This window comes from Balaenoptera musculus, chromosome 16 (genome assembly GCF_009873245.2).
Source record: "Balaenoptera musculus isolate JJ_BM4_2016_0621 chromosome 16, mBalMus1.pri.v3, whole genome shotgun sequence".
In the NCBI taxonomy this organism is placed as follows: domain Eukaryota; kingdom Metazoa; phylum Chordata; class Mammalia; order Artiodactyla; family Balaenopteridae; genus Balaenoptera; species Balaenoptera musculus.
This window is the reverse complement of record NC_045800.1, coordinates 22,787,227-22,805,105: the sequence shown is the minus strand read 5'-3', so window position 1 is coordinate 22,805,105 and position 17,879 is coordinate 22,787,227. Positions and strand designations below refer to the sequence as shown.

At 39.0% G+C, this 17,879-nt stretch overlaps 1 protein-coding gene across 1 annotated transcript in view; it reads right to left on the bottom strand.

Moving 5' to 3' along the window:
• SORCS1 (sortilin related VPS10 domain containing receptor 1) overlaps nt 1-17,879 on the bottom strand; it is a 414,532-nt gene that overhangs the window by 85,079 nt on the left and 311,574 nt on the right. The window lies entirely within an intron of this gene.

Here is a 17,879-nt window from a genome sequence, read left to right as displayed (position 1 = left end):
TGGTATGAGTATTGGTACTCCAGCTTTCTTTTGATTTCCATTTGCATGGAATATCTTTTTCCATCCCCTCATTTTCAGTCTGTATGTGTCCATAGGTCTGAAGTGGGTCTGTTGTAGACAGCATATATATGGGTTTTGTTTTTGTATCCATTCAGCGATCCTGTGTCTTTTGGTTGGAGCATTTAATCCATTCATATATACGAAAATTATTGATATGTATGTCCCTATTAACATTTTCTTAATTGCTTTGGGTTTGTTTTTGTAGGTCCTTTTCTTCTCTTGTGTTTCCCACTTAGAGAAGTTCCTTTAACATTTGTTGTAGAGCTGGTTTGGTGGTGCTGAATTCTGTTAGCTTTTGCTTGTCTGTAAAGCTTTTAATTTCTCTATTGAATCTGAATGTGATCCTTGCTTGGTAGAGTAATCCTTGTTGTAGGTTCTTCCCTTTCATCACTTTAAATATGTCATGCCACTCCCTTCTGGCTTGTAGAGTTTCTGCTGAGAAATCAGCTGTTAACCTTATGGGAGTTCCCTTGTATGTTATTTGTCGTTTTTCCCTTGCTGCTTTCAATAATTTTTCTTTGTCTTTAATTTTTGCCAATTTTATTACTATGTGTCTTGGCATGTTTCTCCTTGGGTTTATCCTGTATGGGGCTCTGTGCGCTTCCTGGATTTGGGTGGCTATTTCCTTTCCCATGTTACGGAAGTTTTCAACTATAATCTCTTCAAATATTTTCTTCGGTCCTTTCTCTCTCTCTTCTCCTTCTGGGACCTCTATAATGTGAATGTTGTTGCGTTTAATGTTGTCCCAGAGGTCTCCTAGGCTGTCTTCATTTCTTTTCATTCTTTTTTCTTTATTCTGTCCTGCAGCAGCGAATTCCACCATTCTGTCTTCCAGGTCACTTATCCGTTCTTCTGCCTCAGTTATTCTGCTATTGATTCCTTCTAGTGTAGTTTTCATTTCAGTTATTGTATTGTTCATCTCTGTTTGTTTGTTCTTTAATTCTTCTAGGTGTTTGTTAAACATTTCTTGCATCTTCTCGATCTTTGCCTCCATTCTTTTTCTGAGGTCCTGGATCATCTTCACTATCATCATTCTGAATTCTTTTTCTGGAAGGTTGCCTATCTCCACTTCATTTAGTTGTTTTTATGGGGCTTTATCTTGTTCCTTCATCTGGTACATAGCCCTCTGCCTTTTCATCTTGTCTATCTCTCTGTGAACGTGGTTTTTGTTCCACAGGCTGCAGGATTGTAGTTTTCTTGCTTCTGCTGTCTGTCCTCTGGTGGATGAGGCTATCTAAGAGGCTTGAGCAAGTTTCCTGATGGGAGGCACTGGTGTTGGGTAGAGCTGGCTGTTGCTCTGGTGGGCAGAGCTCAGTAAAACTTTAATCCACTTGTCTGCTGATGGGTGGGGCTGGGTTCCCTCCCTGTTGGTTGTTTGGACTGAGGCTACCCAACACTGGAGCCTACCTGGGCTCTTTGGTGGGGCTAATGGTGGACTCTGGGAGGGCTCACGCCAATGAGTACTTCCCAGAACTTCTGCTGCCAGTGTCCTTGTCCTCACGGTGAGACACAGCCTCCCCCCACCTCTGCAGTAGACCCTCCAGCACTAGCAGGTAGGTCTATTTCAGTCACCTATGGGGTCACTGCTCCTTCCCCTGGGTCCCGATGCACACACTACTTTGTGTGTGCCCTCCAAGAGTGGAGTCTTTGTTTACCCCAGTCTTTCGAAGTCCTGCAATCAAATCCTGCTAGGCTTCAAAGTCTGATTCTCTAGGAATTCCTCCTCCCGTTGCCAGACCTGCAGGTTGGGAAGCCTGATGTGGGGCTCAGAACCTTCACTCCAGTGGGTGGACTTCTGTGGTGTTAGTGTTCTCCAGTTTGTGAGTCACCCAGCCAGCAGTTATGGGATTTGATTTTATTGTGATTGCGCCCCTCCTACCATCTCATTGTGGCTTCTCCTTTGTCTTTGGATGTGGGGTATCTTTTTTGGTGAGTTCCAGTCTCTTCTTGTCGATGATTGGTCAGCAGTTAGTTGTGATTCTGGTGCTCTCGCAAGAGGGAGTGACAGCATGTCCTTCTACTCCGCCATCTTGAACCAATCTCCCTTATCCACACTTCAAGTGGCAGCTTACCTCCTGTCTTTTCCTGACTATGATAGTAAAATCATAAGAAGTTCATATTTAGAGAGTGCTTAATATGTTCTAGTCATTGTACTAAGTCCTTAACATGATTTGCCTTCAGAATATCCCTAATAAGGAAGGTATTATTATTCCCAATATACAGATGAAATTAAGATTCATAGAACTTAACTAGTTTTCTCAAGACTACACAGCTAGGACCCTAGACAATTTGTCTCTAGAATACGTGTACTCTTTACCACTGCACTGTACTGCCTCTTTAAATGGAGTGAGATATCTGTCCTCTAAACTCTTATAGGAATCCTTATGATTTACTTGATGGGAGTCATTTATGCCTTTTATGATTTTCTTCCTGTGTGTGACTGTGAACTTTAAGCTCCTTGAGAGCATCCTCGTGCCCCAGACATGCAAGGCTGATAATCAGGAGGTTCACACTGGGATGACTGTACGAGGTTAAATGTGGAAATATCTGCCTAACAGTTGGGTCTTACCACCGCCCCAAACCCTTCAAGCATCTCACCCACCAACCCAGCTATGTTGACCCTATCCTTGGAGTCCCTGCTTCTCCTGGCAATCCAGAAGCGAATGGGTTAATACCTAGACCACCAGGAAGCCTCCCAAACCCTGCTCCTACACTAAGATCCCTACTCATTCTGATTGGTCATTGCCATGTCTGAGCATCTTGAACATCACCGCATCTGATATTTTGAAAAGTCCATTGTAGATGCTTATTTATGACTGTAGGCTGATGTGAAAGAAAATAAGGGCAGATGGGAAAGAAGAAAAATACCGTGCAGACACTGGAGAATGGTGACATTCTGTTACCAGCAATGGTAGCAGAAAATGACCAGCAATGTCACACGGTAATTATGGCATCCCAGTGAGTTAAACTCACTGCGTGTATCAGAAACGTGCATCAGAAACTCCCTGTGTGTTTCGGAGGCAAGGCACTATGCAAATTAAAGGCAGGTTATAATTTTTAGTCACTTAGCATCCAAGCACACCTGTGACTCTATCTTGGTGAGCAGCTATGGAGGCATGGGCCCACCATCTCCAGTGGAAGCATCGGCTAGAAAACATTCCTTTTGTTTGTCGCTGTTCTGACCAATCATCGCCACAGGCTTTCCTGAATCCTGCAGCAGCAGGAGTCCTGCTTAAACTCAAAGCACGAATCCATCCCTCTGGGATTCTGCCACAGAGAAGACTGCTGGTAATTTTTAAAAAATGCTCATTAAAAACCATTCTGAAACCATTTTATTTCCTGGATGAAAATGGCATCACATTAGCCCTACCAGACCAGTCCCCGAAATTTAGAAGAAAATTGTGCAGAAATACAGAGTTCATTTACTCAAGTAAGCACACACCTGCATTACAGAATGGCTCAATTTGCATCCCAGCAGCAATCCCTGGGTCTGAGTTACATAAATGAATAATACATTTAGTATGTTATTAAATGGGGTTGCTTACCTCTGTAATAACAAGGCAACTTATGATTATGTTGGACCTAAGCTCTGAATATTACTGGGATGCATTTAGTTGGTAAAACATTCTTCAATCTGCCAAGAATAAAAATGCTTTGTAATGGCAAGGGAGTCTTTGTACAATTACTGAAAGGAAACATTCTGCAAATATACCTTTGATATTACCGACCGTTCATCTGTAGATAGTGTCTTGTTACTTCAACAACCCCAGTTTCAGCTATTCTCTTCCTTCCTTTCTTGATACTCCTCTGTCACCTTTTCCTTTTTACCCTTACCCTCTTTGATTTTCCTTCTGGCTGCCTGCCAGTCTTAAAAAAAAGAGGAAGGCCATAGTTTTTCTTTGTGAGAGTAAAACTGGAAAAAACAGTGGCAGTCTTCATATCCTGTGATTTTGCTATTCAGCAGTTTTTTTTAAATTTATGATTTTGTACAGATGTTTATGGTACAGATGTTTGATATAGATGTTTATGACTATTCAGTGTATGCTAAGTTGACAATATAGTCTAGTTTAGTCAACCACAACACTGTATGTGATGTCAAGACCCTGCCCCCAGAAATTATGGTTTAATTGAGAATTCTGGGCATCAGTGTGTTTTTGTTTTTAAGTTCCCCTGGTGATTCTAGTGTGCAGCCAGGATTAAAGATCACTGCCCTGGTGGTTAAAACTAGTGTTGTGGAACCAAATAGTCTGAGTTTAAATGCAGGCTCTTACTCATTAGATAAACTTGGGCAATTTACCCAGACTCTAATGTTTGGGTTCTCTGCCTGTAAAATAGGGATAATTACAGAATCTTTCCCTAAAGTTCTTGGGAGGATTAAATGAGATAATGCATTCAAAAGGACTTAGCATAGAATCTGGCACATTGCAAGACCTTAATAAATATTAAAATATCAAAAGGTAGCAAAAAGTTAGTATTTAAAGTTTTAAATATTAGCTTGCTCTTATACAGCAAGTTCCCTGAAAATAGAAGCCATGCTCTTACTGCCAAGATTATCTTAAGATCAAATCAGACCACATCAATTCCTTCCTTAAAATCATTCAAAACTGACTATGGCTTATCCATAAAGGGTAAAGTTCAGGTTTAAAGGAGAGCTCCATGATCTGTCCTCAATGCATTTTTTTTCAGCTTTAGCTCTTTCCACTGCCTGACATGCTTCCTGAGCTCAGGCCAGGTTGAAGTCTACATGTCTTCTTCTGCCTGTGTTGTTCATTCTGCCTGGGATGGTCTTTACTCTGTCAAGCTTCTATTCATTCATTAAAAATCAGTGTAGAAATTATGTTTTCCTATGATATCTCCTCTTTTTTCACAGTAGTTGTTACACGTAATGACCAAGAAAGAGCTAGAACTCTAGGTTTTCTTATAGCCAAGGGAGGTCTTGTTGTCACTGAGCTCTGTTGAGCCTCATTTGTGCACACAAGAATAATTTAAATAGTTTAATTTCTTGGCTTGTACTATGTGTCTTTGTTTTCAAGGGAAAACCGCCTTGTTACAATGACACTTAACTTGAAACGAGAAATGGGGCAAGCCCTGGGGACAGAGAAGGGAGCTGGTTCTGGGGACAGTGTATGGCTAACACTTAAAATCTTTCTAGACCCAATGTGCGCATATTTCAACAATAATCCTATGTAGCAGCCATAACCCCAACATTCAGAAAGAATAGAGTTCCATGGCTGACTAAGCAGGTTCTCCAAGTTTCTCTCCTCAAGGCAATAGCTCTCAGGACTTTCCCCTTAAACTGAGTAAGCAGACCTTGGGATTAGGGGACTCTCATCAGACAGAAGACTATGTCGAGGGGAGAAAACTTCTCTTACATTAAGTAGGATGGAAGCACAAGTCATTTAATGTGAACAGTAAATAGAATGTAACTTCATTCTGAATGCCAACTTGATGAAGTGAGACATATGGCCAAGTTAAACTAAATGACAGCATCAAAAATCACGAGAATGGCTCATGGAATCCACTGCTGGAGTCAACTAGTTGCACAACAAATTTATAGAAGGAAAATTTCCCTACTTTTAAGCATCTGCAGTCCGAGGAATCCTAATATTGAATCATTTCAAATTGGTCATGGACAGGTCAGAACCTGAAGGGATCTCAAAGATCATCCAACACAATCCCTCTGTTTGCACATGAGAAAAAAAAGAGATGCAGTTTAGAGGGCTTGCCAAGCTCACACAGGGGGCAAGTAGTAGTTATGGGTCTTGGGACTGAGTTTGGAACTCTCCTGCCATGATGCCATACCACACGGATGAGGATCGTTATTGCCAATACCACGGATGTGGGCAAGGACAGCGATGTGAGGAACCAGATCTCCACACACACCTTCTTCATTCCAACCCTAATGCCATCCCATAAAAATATGGGAAAATGCATCTAAGAAAGATATTCTGAAAAATCAACTTTGCAGCAACAGACAGTTATGGAGCGTTTGCTGTGAGACTGCATGGGTGAGTTCCAAGAAAACAGTTACTTGGGCCCTTGCAGTGCTGGGTCTATAAACAATGCAAGTGATTTCCTTTCTGTGGACTTGAAACACATGCGCCACTTTTAGGACCAGTTATTCTCTCTGATGCACATTGACAAATCTTGCTGAATAAATCAGACTGAACATCAAGATCCCCATCAGGATCAGAAATGGGATCACCTGGGAAATGACCACAGCCCCCAGAGACCCTGGAAATAGCAACCCCAGAGCGCAGGGGCAGGATAACCAAGGTCTAAATGTTTTCATAGCTGATGTAGAAAGGAATCTGTTTATAGAAAGCATTTTTATTTATTTTTTTTTAACACCTTTATTAGAGTACAATTGCTTTACAATGGTGTGTTAGTTTCTGCTTTATATAGAAAGCATTTTTAAAACATTCTAAATGTATGTTGACAGTATGGAGATTGCTATTTTGCTATACTTTATGTGTATATAATTTTTCCTGGACCCACTAAGTATTTTTATATAGATACTGAATTAATGCTATTTTAAAATCCTTTTTTTTAACTTCCTGAGTAAATATTCCCATTGAATATTGAGAAACTAACCCTGAGGATCAATAAGAACTGTCACTGTACATTTACATTCTTTCAGGAGGGATTAATGGCTCCTCTAAAGAAACTCCACAGACAAAAATTTCTATACCCACTTTTTTGTAAACACATCTAGAAATATCTCTGGCTTAATAGCAAAAAGAAATCTGTCCCTTGAGAAGATTATCTTGGCTTCTTAGAATAAACCAGCCCAATGTCCACTTTATTTTACATTTACAGAATCTTTTACGGTTGGCATGAAACGAGCAACATCCTAGTTAATTTGGCAACTTAAATTTGTATCAGGTTCCCTGGATCCAAAACAGTATAAACAAGATTTAACCATATATAAGTACAACTAAATAAGCTTGGGCTTCTGTATGTGCAAACTGAGATATTTATAGTCATCGATGGAGAAACAGAGGAATGAATTTGAGGTAATTTCAGCACTAAATGCCAGATGATATACAAATGAATATTGATTTCATTTTATTTGAAGAAAAGGGACTCGTTTACTAATCAGGTAAATGTGTTATCTGCCTTGAGTGGTACTGGGGCAGACATGTGTTTTGATGTACAGTGGTTACTAATTATGTGACTTTATGAGCCTACACAAGCTATTATTTCAGTTTTACCAATGACCAAACAAGGGCTTAGGTTAAATGTGTTCTAGATCTCAGTACTGTCATGACTATTAAGTATGAAATAAATGTCTCGACTATAGATACACAATAAAAGGAAGTTTTCCCCCTCTTTTTACCTTCACTCCAGAGGAGCCCTTCACTCCAAAAGTCCAGATGCTGGTGATGGCATCTGCATTTTGTAAAGTGACTACTATCTGCTAGGCACTATGCTGCATGCTTCATATACAGTATCATATTTAATCAACCTCCAAAAGCAAATAGCAAAATTTTATAGGTTATGAAACTAAATCTCAAAGAAAGGAAGTCACTTGCTAAAGATAAAGGTAAATGGCAGAGATTGGATTAAGACTCTTCATTTGTTTCATTCTAAAATAACTCTATTTTTCACCAAACAACACATCCCTCCTTTGAGTTCACTCTGTACCCATAACAGGCTGAGGCCCCATTACCAGCCTCCTTGCTTTCCATGGAATGGCTTGTGGAAGGCATGAAGGAAAGGGTGAAAAGAGGCAGGGAGAACGTGGTAGAAGCATGCCCACACGCTGTCCTGTGGTGTGGACATTGGACACTTGAGACCACTGGACCAAGCCCTAAGGACTGGTGGCTACAGCCACCTGGAGGGACATTCTGTACCTATTTCAATACTTATTCCAACTCTCTTTTCTAAGACCTTGCTAAGACTGAAACAAAAACTGCACACCTGTTCACTTCTACACAGTGAAGCTGGTAACAATTTTGGCATCTCCTTGAAATAGCATTTCTATTGGGAATAATAATAACCAATGCTGGAATGTTTCCATCACAGTGAAGTGAGTGAACCTGAGAACACTGTTTATACATACAGGGTAATAAACTAACCGTGAGAGCAACCATAACCATTTACAAAGTGAGGCCTTAAAAAAAAATAAAAGGAAGGTTTACCTGCAGACTTTCAAGTCAACTCGCAGAAAGGTGCTACTGGCAGATTTGCTTGTGAAGCTTGATTGACAAGGGAGGATTGTTTAGTAGACCTGTTCAACTCAAGTTTGGCTTGAGATTGCATGGCTGCAGTCTGTGCCCTGCTGTAAGGGACTGGGTGAGGCAAGTGAGGTGCCTGGTGAGTGAAATCTACGGAGGCAAGAACTCTCAAACTAACCCTGCCCTTGTGATTCCTCTGCACTTCATCCCAGCCTGAAGCTAACACGGATTCTGTGCTGACAACCCGAGATGCTCGTGGATGGCTTAAAACAGGCATTGGAGGGACTCACGGGGCCCAGTGGCTCCTTAATTCTATAGACTTCCAGGCACAGACGTCAGGGCTTGTCCTTGAGAAAACTACCAGCATGGCCTTTTCACCATCTCTTGTTCCTTTGCCTACAATAACTTGCTTCACAACTTCTTAATTTGGGAAATCCTGCTTGCCCTTCCTCTCAGTGTTCCCTTACAGAATTCACTGGTGTCCATGTTTTAAAGGAGGATGGCAGTTAATATAACTGAGTCTCTCATGTGTGGGACTCACAGGCAGTGCATGGGCAGGAAGCTGGTGTTTCAACCCTTAATGGGGGAGATATGTGGCAATGCCTGGATACTCAGCTCTAAGAAGTAATCAGCTGACTGGGTGGAATTTGCTTTAGGAGCTATCAGAAAGACCTTCAATTGCCAAAAGAGACTCTAATTATTGTTGTAGTGTTTTAGTAACAATTATTATGTTATGAAAATGCTAACTGCAGCATTGTTTATAGTGGCACAAAACAGGAAATGACCAAAATGTCCATGAAAGGGATGACTACATAATCCCAGGTGCTTGAATCCTAGGGAGTTAAAAGAAATTAGATGGAGAGTAGCCTTATATACTCTGACTTGGAAAGATGTTTAAGTTATGTTTTTGAATGAAAAAGGGAGCTAGAAGAACAACACATCTAGTAGGAAACTGCATATAAAAACAACCAAATTAATTTTGTATATTTTTTTTCTTGGCATAATTATTCACTGACAAATGCAAAGGAAAGTGTTTAGAAACATGCATATCAAACAGATCACACTTGTGTGGGAAAGGGGGCCAGGACTGGGGTGATAATCTAAACTGGCTTTTTAAACAGAGAAAACATGTATATTTTTTTGTAATTAAACATCTGTAAGTGAAAAGCTAAATATTTAATGGCAGCATTGTAGCAGCTACAACAGATTACTGAATCTGTGCTTATGAAATGCCACTGAATCAACATAGAGCCAAGTGACGTCTGGGGTCAGGGACTGGAGTGGTATTCAGAAGGGCAGAAAGTTCTTTTTCAATTTCATCTACACTTTATCTCTTGCCAGCTCTTGAGTTGGCTACAGACACTGCAAATGGGAATTTGATGATATTGGGGCCTTCTTTGAGGGTGATTTCAGGCCCCTGTCCCAGCTAATGGTCTTCCTATTCCTGATGTAAATGTGTAGTTTAGACAATATGTTCATCTGTGGGGTTATGATTGATACCCCACTCCTCGACCTTAGCCCATAGGGCGCTATGCAGGTGGTCACTCTTTCACCTGTGAGCCCCTTACTTTTGAGAGCAGGGCATTCATCATATCTGCTGATGACTGGTATTAATCATATGTTCCTTTTACACAAACTTGCTCACTGATGCTGATGCTTTTCTGCAGAAAGTTTAAATGGAATGGATGAAACCAGCAGACGTGATAACTCAAGAAAAATCCCTTAGGGTCAGATGCTCTCAGGTAATACCCACTGATAGGAACAACCTTCTGAGAGTGGAGGTGGAGCCCTAGGAAGTAATGTTTGTGATTGTGTGATTAACAAACATAACTGCACTGACAAACATTTATATACCTGGACACATATTGCTGAACCACTTTTTTAATTGAAATTTTAGTTTTATAGGGCATAGATGAAAACTCCCATTGAATAGAATATTATAAATTATTCATCTCTGATGTTTTATTTTATATGGGTTAGGATTTATTTGGGTTTCACATACTGAGTTTACCAAAGGAATGGTGAAAACTATTTAGGGGTAGCTGAAAAATGTGTGTATGTGTAAATATATGTATATAATTATAAAATTAAAATACATATATATTCTCAATAAACTGAAAAGTGAGGGGTCATCAGCCTTTATTCTGCCTTATTACAGTGATTTGAGTAGCATCTGGAACAATTAGACCCCTCTGTACTTCAGCCTCCTCTCATTAATACCAAAGAGAGAATAGTATAACTCCCCTGACTGACAGTGAAAAAAAATCACTTCTGAAATTAGCTTCAGGGGCTCCTAATGCCCTTTACAATGTCTAAACATGCTGGTACATGCAAGTGATAAAACTCCTGTCTTTGGCATTTCTTCACCATTAAGTTTAGTTATTTCACCAGCCCTTTTCAATTTCTCCCACGATGCTAGATGCTGAAGACCTCACCGACCCATTGCTGTAAAAATGTTATTTGTATTTTTCTCAGATTTTGTGTTTTTCTTCAAATAAATCACAGCTTATTTCTTTACTCATCAGAGATAAGAATATTTGATGTATGTGTCTATGTTTTTTCCCTCCTTCTGCGAACAGTTTGAATGGAACGGATGAAACCAGCAGATGTGATAACTCAACAAAAATCCCTTAGGGTGAGATGCTCTGAGAGTAGTATATATTATTTTGGTAATTTTTTAAAATTAAAAAAACTTTTAAAATTTCAAATACAAAAGTACATAAATGGAAACATGAACATCCTCTCCTCTGTATTGCAGCTCACGTGAGAAGTGAGAAGGGCAACTGTCAAGTAATGCTGGTCTATTGGTGAGGTACCTACTGTCTCCCTCCCTCCCTCCCTCTTTCCCTCTTTCCACCCCTTCTTCTCTCCCCCTCCCTCCCTCCCTCCTTCCCTTCCTTCCTTCCTTTCCTCTCTTTTTAACTTTTCAATATCAGAATTCTCAAATATGCACAAATGAGAGAAAACAGTATCATAAATACCCATGCCCTCATTAACTTATCTTCAAAATTTACTAAACCTATCCCTTTTTCCTAATATTTTAAAACAACCACCAGACGTAGACGTGCCCACCAGAAAGACAAGATCCAACCTCATCCACCAGAACACGGGCACTAGTCCCCTCCACCAGGAAGCCTACACAACCCACTGAACCAACCTTAGCCACTGGGGACAGATACCAAAAACAATGGGAACTACGAACCTGCAGCCTGTGAAAAGGAGACCCCAAACACAGTAAGATAAGCAAAATGAGAAGACAAAAAACCACACAGCAGGTGAAGGAGCAGGGTCAAAACACACCAGACCTAACAAATGAAGAGGAAATAGGCAGTCTACCTGAAAAAGAATTCAGAATAATGATAGTAAAGATGATCCAAAATCTTGGAAATAGAATAGACAAAATGCAAGAAACATTTAACAAGGATGTAGAAGAACTAAAGAGGAACCAAGCAATGATAAAAAACACAATAAATGAAATTAAAAATACTCTAGATGGGATCAATAGCAGAATAACTAAGGCAGAAGAACGGATAAGTGACCTGGAAGACAGAATGGTGGAATTCACTGCTGTGGAACAGAATAAAGAAAAAAGAATGAAAAGAACTGAGGACAGTCTCAGAGACCTCTGGGACAACATTAAACGCACCAACATTCGAATTATAGGGGTCCCAGAAGAAGAAGAGAAAAAGAAAGGGACTGAGAAAATATTTGAAGAGATTATAGTTGAAAACTTCCCTAATATGGGAAAGGAAATAGTTAATCAAGTCCTGGAAGCACAGAGAGTCCCATACAGAATAAATCCAAGGAGAAACACGCCAAGACACATATTAATCAAACAATCAAAAATTAAATATAAAGAAAACATATTAAAAGCAGCAAGGGAAAAACAACAAATAACACACAAGGGAATCCCCATAAGGTTAACAGCTGCTCTTTCAGCAGAAACTCTGCAAGCCAGAAGGGAGTGGCAGGATATACTTAAATTCATGAAGAAGAAAAACCTACAACCAAGGTTACTCTACCCAGCAAGGATCTCATTCAGATTTGATGGAGAAATTAAAACCTTTACAGACAAGCAAAAGCTGAGAGAGTTCAGCACCACCAAACCAGCTTTACAACAAATGCTAAAGGAACTTCTCTAGGCAAGAAACACAAGAGAAGGAAAACACCTACAATAACAAACCCAAAAAATTTTAAGAAAATGGGAATAGGAACATACATATCGATAATTACCTTAAATGTAAATGGATTAAATGCCCCAACCAAAAGACACAGGCTGGTTGAATGGATACAAAAACAAGACCCATATATATACTGTCTACAAGAGACCCACTTCAGACCTAGAGACACTTACAGACTGAAAGTGAGGGGATGGAAAAAGATATTCCATGCAAATGGAAATCAAAAGAAAGCTGGAGTAGCAATTCTCATATCAGACAAAATAGACTTTAAAATAAAGACTATTACAAGAGACAAAGAAGGACACTATATAATGATCAAGGGATCGATCCAAGAGGAAGATATAACAATTGTAAATATTTATGCACCCAACATAGGAGCACCTCAATACATAAGGCAAATACTAACAGCCATAAAAGGGGAAATCAACAGTAACACAATCATAGTAGGGGACTTTAACACCCCACTTTCACCAATGGACAGATCATCCAAAATGAAAATAAATAAAGAAACACAAGCTTTAAATGATACATTAAACAAGATGGACTTAATTGATATTTATAGGACATTCCACCCAAAAACAACAGAATACACATTCTTCTCAAGTGCTCATGGAACATTCTCCAGGATAGATCATATCTTGGGTCACAAATCAAGCCTTGGTAAATTTAAGAAAATTGAAATCGTATCAAGTATCTTTTCCGACCACAACGCTATGAGACTAGATATCAATTACAGGAAAAGATCTGTAAAAAATACAAACACATGGAGGCTACACAATACACTACTTAATAACCAAGTGATCACTGAAGAAATCAAAGGGGAAATCAAAAAATACCTAGAAACAAATGAGAATGGAGACACGACGACCCAAAACCTATGGGATGAGGCAAAAGCAGTGCTAAGAGGGAAGTTTACAGCAATACAAGCCTACATCAAGAAACAGGAAACATCTCGAATAAACAACCTAACCTTGCACCTAAAGCAATTAGAGAAAGAAGAGCAAAAAAACCCCAAAGCTAGCAGAAAGAAAGAAATCATAAAGATCAGATCAGAAGTAAATGAAAAAGAAATGAAGGAAACAATAGCAAAAATCAATGAAACTAAAAGCTGGTTCTTCGAGAAGATAAACAAAATTGATAAACCATTAGCCAGACTCATCAAGAGAAAAAGGGAGAACACTCAAATCGATAGAATTAGAAATGAAAAAGGAGAAGTAACCACTGACACTGCAGAAATACAAACGATCATGAGAGATTACTACAAGCAACTCTATGCCAATAAAATGGACAACCTGGAAGAAACGGACAGATTCTTAGAAATGCACAACCTACCGAGACTGAACCAGGAAGAAATAGAAAATATAAGCAGACCAATCACAAGCACTGAAATTGAAACTGTGATTAAAAATCTTCCAACAAACAAAAGCCCAGGACCAGATGGCTTCACAGGCGAATTCTATCAAACATTTAGAGAAGAGCTAACATCTATCCTTCTCAAACTCTTCCAAAATATTGCAGAGGGAGGAACACTCCCAAACTCATTCTATGAGGCCACCATCACCCTGATACCAAAACCAGACAAAGATGTCACAAAGAAAGAAAACTACAGGCCAATATCACTGATGAACATAGATGCAAAAATTCTCAACAAAATACTCGCAAACAGAATCCAACAGCACATTAAAAGGATCATACACCATGATCAAGTGGGGTTTATCCCAGGAATGCAAGGATTCTTCAATATACGCAAATCAATCAACGTGATACATCATATTAACAAACTGAAGGAGAAAAACCATATGATCATATCAATAGATGCAGAGAAAGCTTTCGACAAAATTCAACACCCATTTATGATAAAAGCCCTGCAGAAAGTAGGCATAGAGGGAACTTTCTTCAACATAATAGAGGCCATATATGACAAACCCACAGCCAACATTGTCCTCAATGGTGAAAAACTGAAACCATTTCCACTAAGATCAGGAACAAGACAAGGTTGCCCACTCTCACCACTATTATTCAACATAGTTTTGGAAGTGTTAGCCACAGCAATCAGAGAAGAAAAAGAAATAAAAGGAATCCAAATCGGAAAAGAAGAAGTAAAGCTGTCACTGTTTGCAGATGACATGATACTATACATAGAGAATCCTAAAACTGCTACCAGAAAACTACTAGAGCTAATCAATGAATTTGGTAAAGTAGCAGGATACAAAATTAATGCACAGAAATCTCTTGCATTCCTATATACTAATGATGAAATATCTGAAAGTGAAATTAAGAAAACACTCTCATTTACCATTGCAACAAAAAGAATAAAATATCTAGGAATAAACCTACCTAAGGAGACAAAAGACCTGTATGCAGAAAATTATAGGACACTGATGAAAGAAATTAAAGATGATACAAATAGATGGAGAGATATACCATGTTCTTGGATTGGAAGAATCAACATTGTGAAAATGACTCTACTACCCAAAGCAATCTACAGATTCAATGCAATCCCTATCAAACTACAACTGGCATTTTTCACAGAACTAGAACAAAAAATTTCACAATTTGTATGGAGACACAAAAGACCCCGAATAGCCAAAGCAATCTTGAGATGGAAAAATGGAGCTGGAGGAATCAGGCTCCCTGACTTCAGGCTATATTACAAAGCTACAGTAATCAAGACAGTTTGGTACTGGCACAAAAACAGAAATATAGATCAATGGAACAGGATAGAAAGCCCAGAGATAAACCCACGTACATATGGTCACCTTATCTTTGATAAAGGAGGCAAGCATATACAGTGGAGAAAAGACAGCCTCTTCAATAAGTGGTGCTGGGAAAACTGGACAGGTACATGTAAAAGTATGAAATTAGAACACTCCCTGACACCATACACAAAAATAAACTCAAAATGGATTAAAGACCTAAGTGTAAAGCCAGACACTATCAAACTCTTAGAGGAAAACATAGGCAGAACACTCTATGACATACATCACAGCAAGATCCTTTTTGACCCAGCTCCTAGAGAAATGGAAATAAGAACACAAATAAACAAATGGGACCTAATGAAACTTAAAAGCTTTTGCCAGCAAAGGAAACCATAAACAAGACAAAAAGACAACCCTCAGAATGGGAGAAAATATTTGCAAATGAAGCAACTGACAAAGGATTAATCTCCAAGATTTACAAGCAGCTCATGCAGCTCAATAACAAAAAACAAACAACCCAATCCAAAAATGGGCAGAAGACCTAAACAGACATTTCTCCAAAGAAGATATACAGATGGCCAACAGACACATGAAAGAATGCTCAACATCATTAATCATTAGAGAAATGCAAATCAAAACTACAATGAGGTATCATCTCACACTGGTCAGAATGGCCATCATCAAAAAATCTACAAACAATAAATGCTGGAGAGGGTGTGGAGAAAAGGGAACACTCTTGCACTGTTGGTGGGAATGTAAATTGATACAGCCACTATGGAGAACAGTATGGAGGTTCCTTAAAAAACTACAAATAGAACTACCATACGACCCAGCAATCCCACTACTGGGCATATACCCTGAGAAAACCATAATTCAAAGAGTCATGTACCAAAATGTTCATTGCAGCTCTATTTACAATAGCCAGGACATGGAAGCAACCTAAGTGTCCATCATTGGATGAATGGATAAAGAAGATGTGGCACATATATACAATGGAATATTACTCAGCCATAAAAAGAAATGAAATGGAGGTATTTGTAATGAGGTGGATGGAGTTAGAGTCTGTCATACAGAGTGAAGTAAGTGAGAAAGAGAAAAACAAATACAGTATGCTAACACATATATATGGAATCTAAGGGAAAAAAAAAAGGTCATGAAGAACCTAGTGGCAAGATGGGAATAAAGACACAGACCTACTAAAGAATGGACTTGAGGATATGGGGAGGGGGAGAGTTGAGATGTGACAGGGTGAGAGAGTGTCATGGACATATATACACTACCAAATGTAAAATAGATAGCTAGTGGGAAGCAGCCGCATAGCACAGGAAGATCAGCTCGGTGCTTTGTGACCGCCTTGGGGGGTGGGATGGGGAGGGTGGGAGGGAGGGAGATGCGGGAGGGAGGAGATATGGGGATATATGTATATGTATAGCTGATTCACTTTGTTATAAAGCAGAAACTAACACACCATTGTGAAGCAATTATACTTCAATAAAGATGTTTAAAAAAAAAAAAAAAACAAATGCCATACATCGTGTCTCTCTAAAAGATAAGGTTTCTTTTTTTAGCCTAACCAAAATATCATTATGACACCTAAATATATAATATATTTAGTTAATATAATAGAAATATTTAGATTTAGATATAACCTGATATCACCTGTGATGGTCAATTTTATGTGTCAACTTTCATGGGCCTCAGGATGGCCAGATATTTGGCCAAACATTATTCTGGGTGTTTCTCTGAGGGTGTTTTTGGATGAGATTAACATTTAAATCAGTAGACAGAGTAAAACAGATTGCCCTCCCTCATGTGGGTGGGCCTCCTCCTAAATAAAACAAAAATGCTAACCCTCTTCTGAATAAGAGAAAATTTGTCCTGCCTGACTGCCTTCAAACTGGACAGTGGCTTTCTTTCTGCCTTCATACTCAGATGGAAACATCAGCTCTTCCTGCGTTTTGACACTGCTGGCCTTCAGACAGGAACTACATCAGCTTTCCTGGCTCACCATCAGTGTTCAGACTGGGACTGGAAACAAACCATCTGTTCTCCTGGGTCCCCAGCTTGCCAACTCTCACCCTGTGGATGTCAGGATTTGGACTTGCCCACCTCCATAGCTGGGTGCTCCCATTCATTATAACAAATCTCTTTATATATATATATATACGTGTATATATATATATATATATATATATATATATATATATATGTATATATATATATACACGTATATATATATATAATCTCCAATTGGAGATAGAAAAACATATCTCTGGAAAACCCTGATTAATACATCACTAACCACCAGACCATAGTCCATTTCCCCATACGGCTCAAAAATGTCTTTTAATAGTTTTTCTGAATTAGAATCCAAATAAGTTCCACACACTATTTTCTAAGTCCATAAATATCAGTTACAATTGTGGGAAAGTCACAGAATGGTTTCCCTTTTATGGTATTTCTTAAATAATATTGGATAAACCCCACAACACAGATCATTAAACACAAAATTTAGATTCTGATTCCAGATTTATAAAGATCAGAATGCATGCCTTCAATGTGTCAAGACTGGACAGAGAGAAAATGAAACACATTCCTACTAACACTAGTATACTCTTGAAAAGTCAATGAGCTTCTTTTCTGCCTCAAGTTTCCACATCTATAAAACAGGAAATGCACATGGGAAATATTTGTTCGGCCTTCCACACAGGGATGTGAAGGTAAAAGGTAGGCTCATGTGATTAACTAGTTCTGAAATA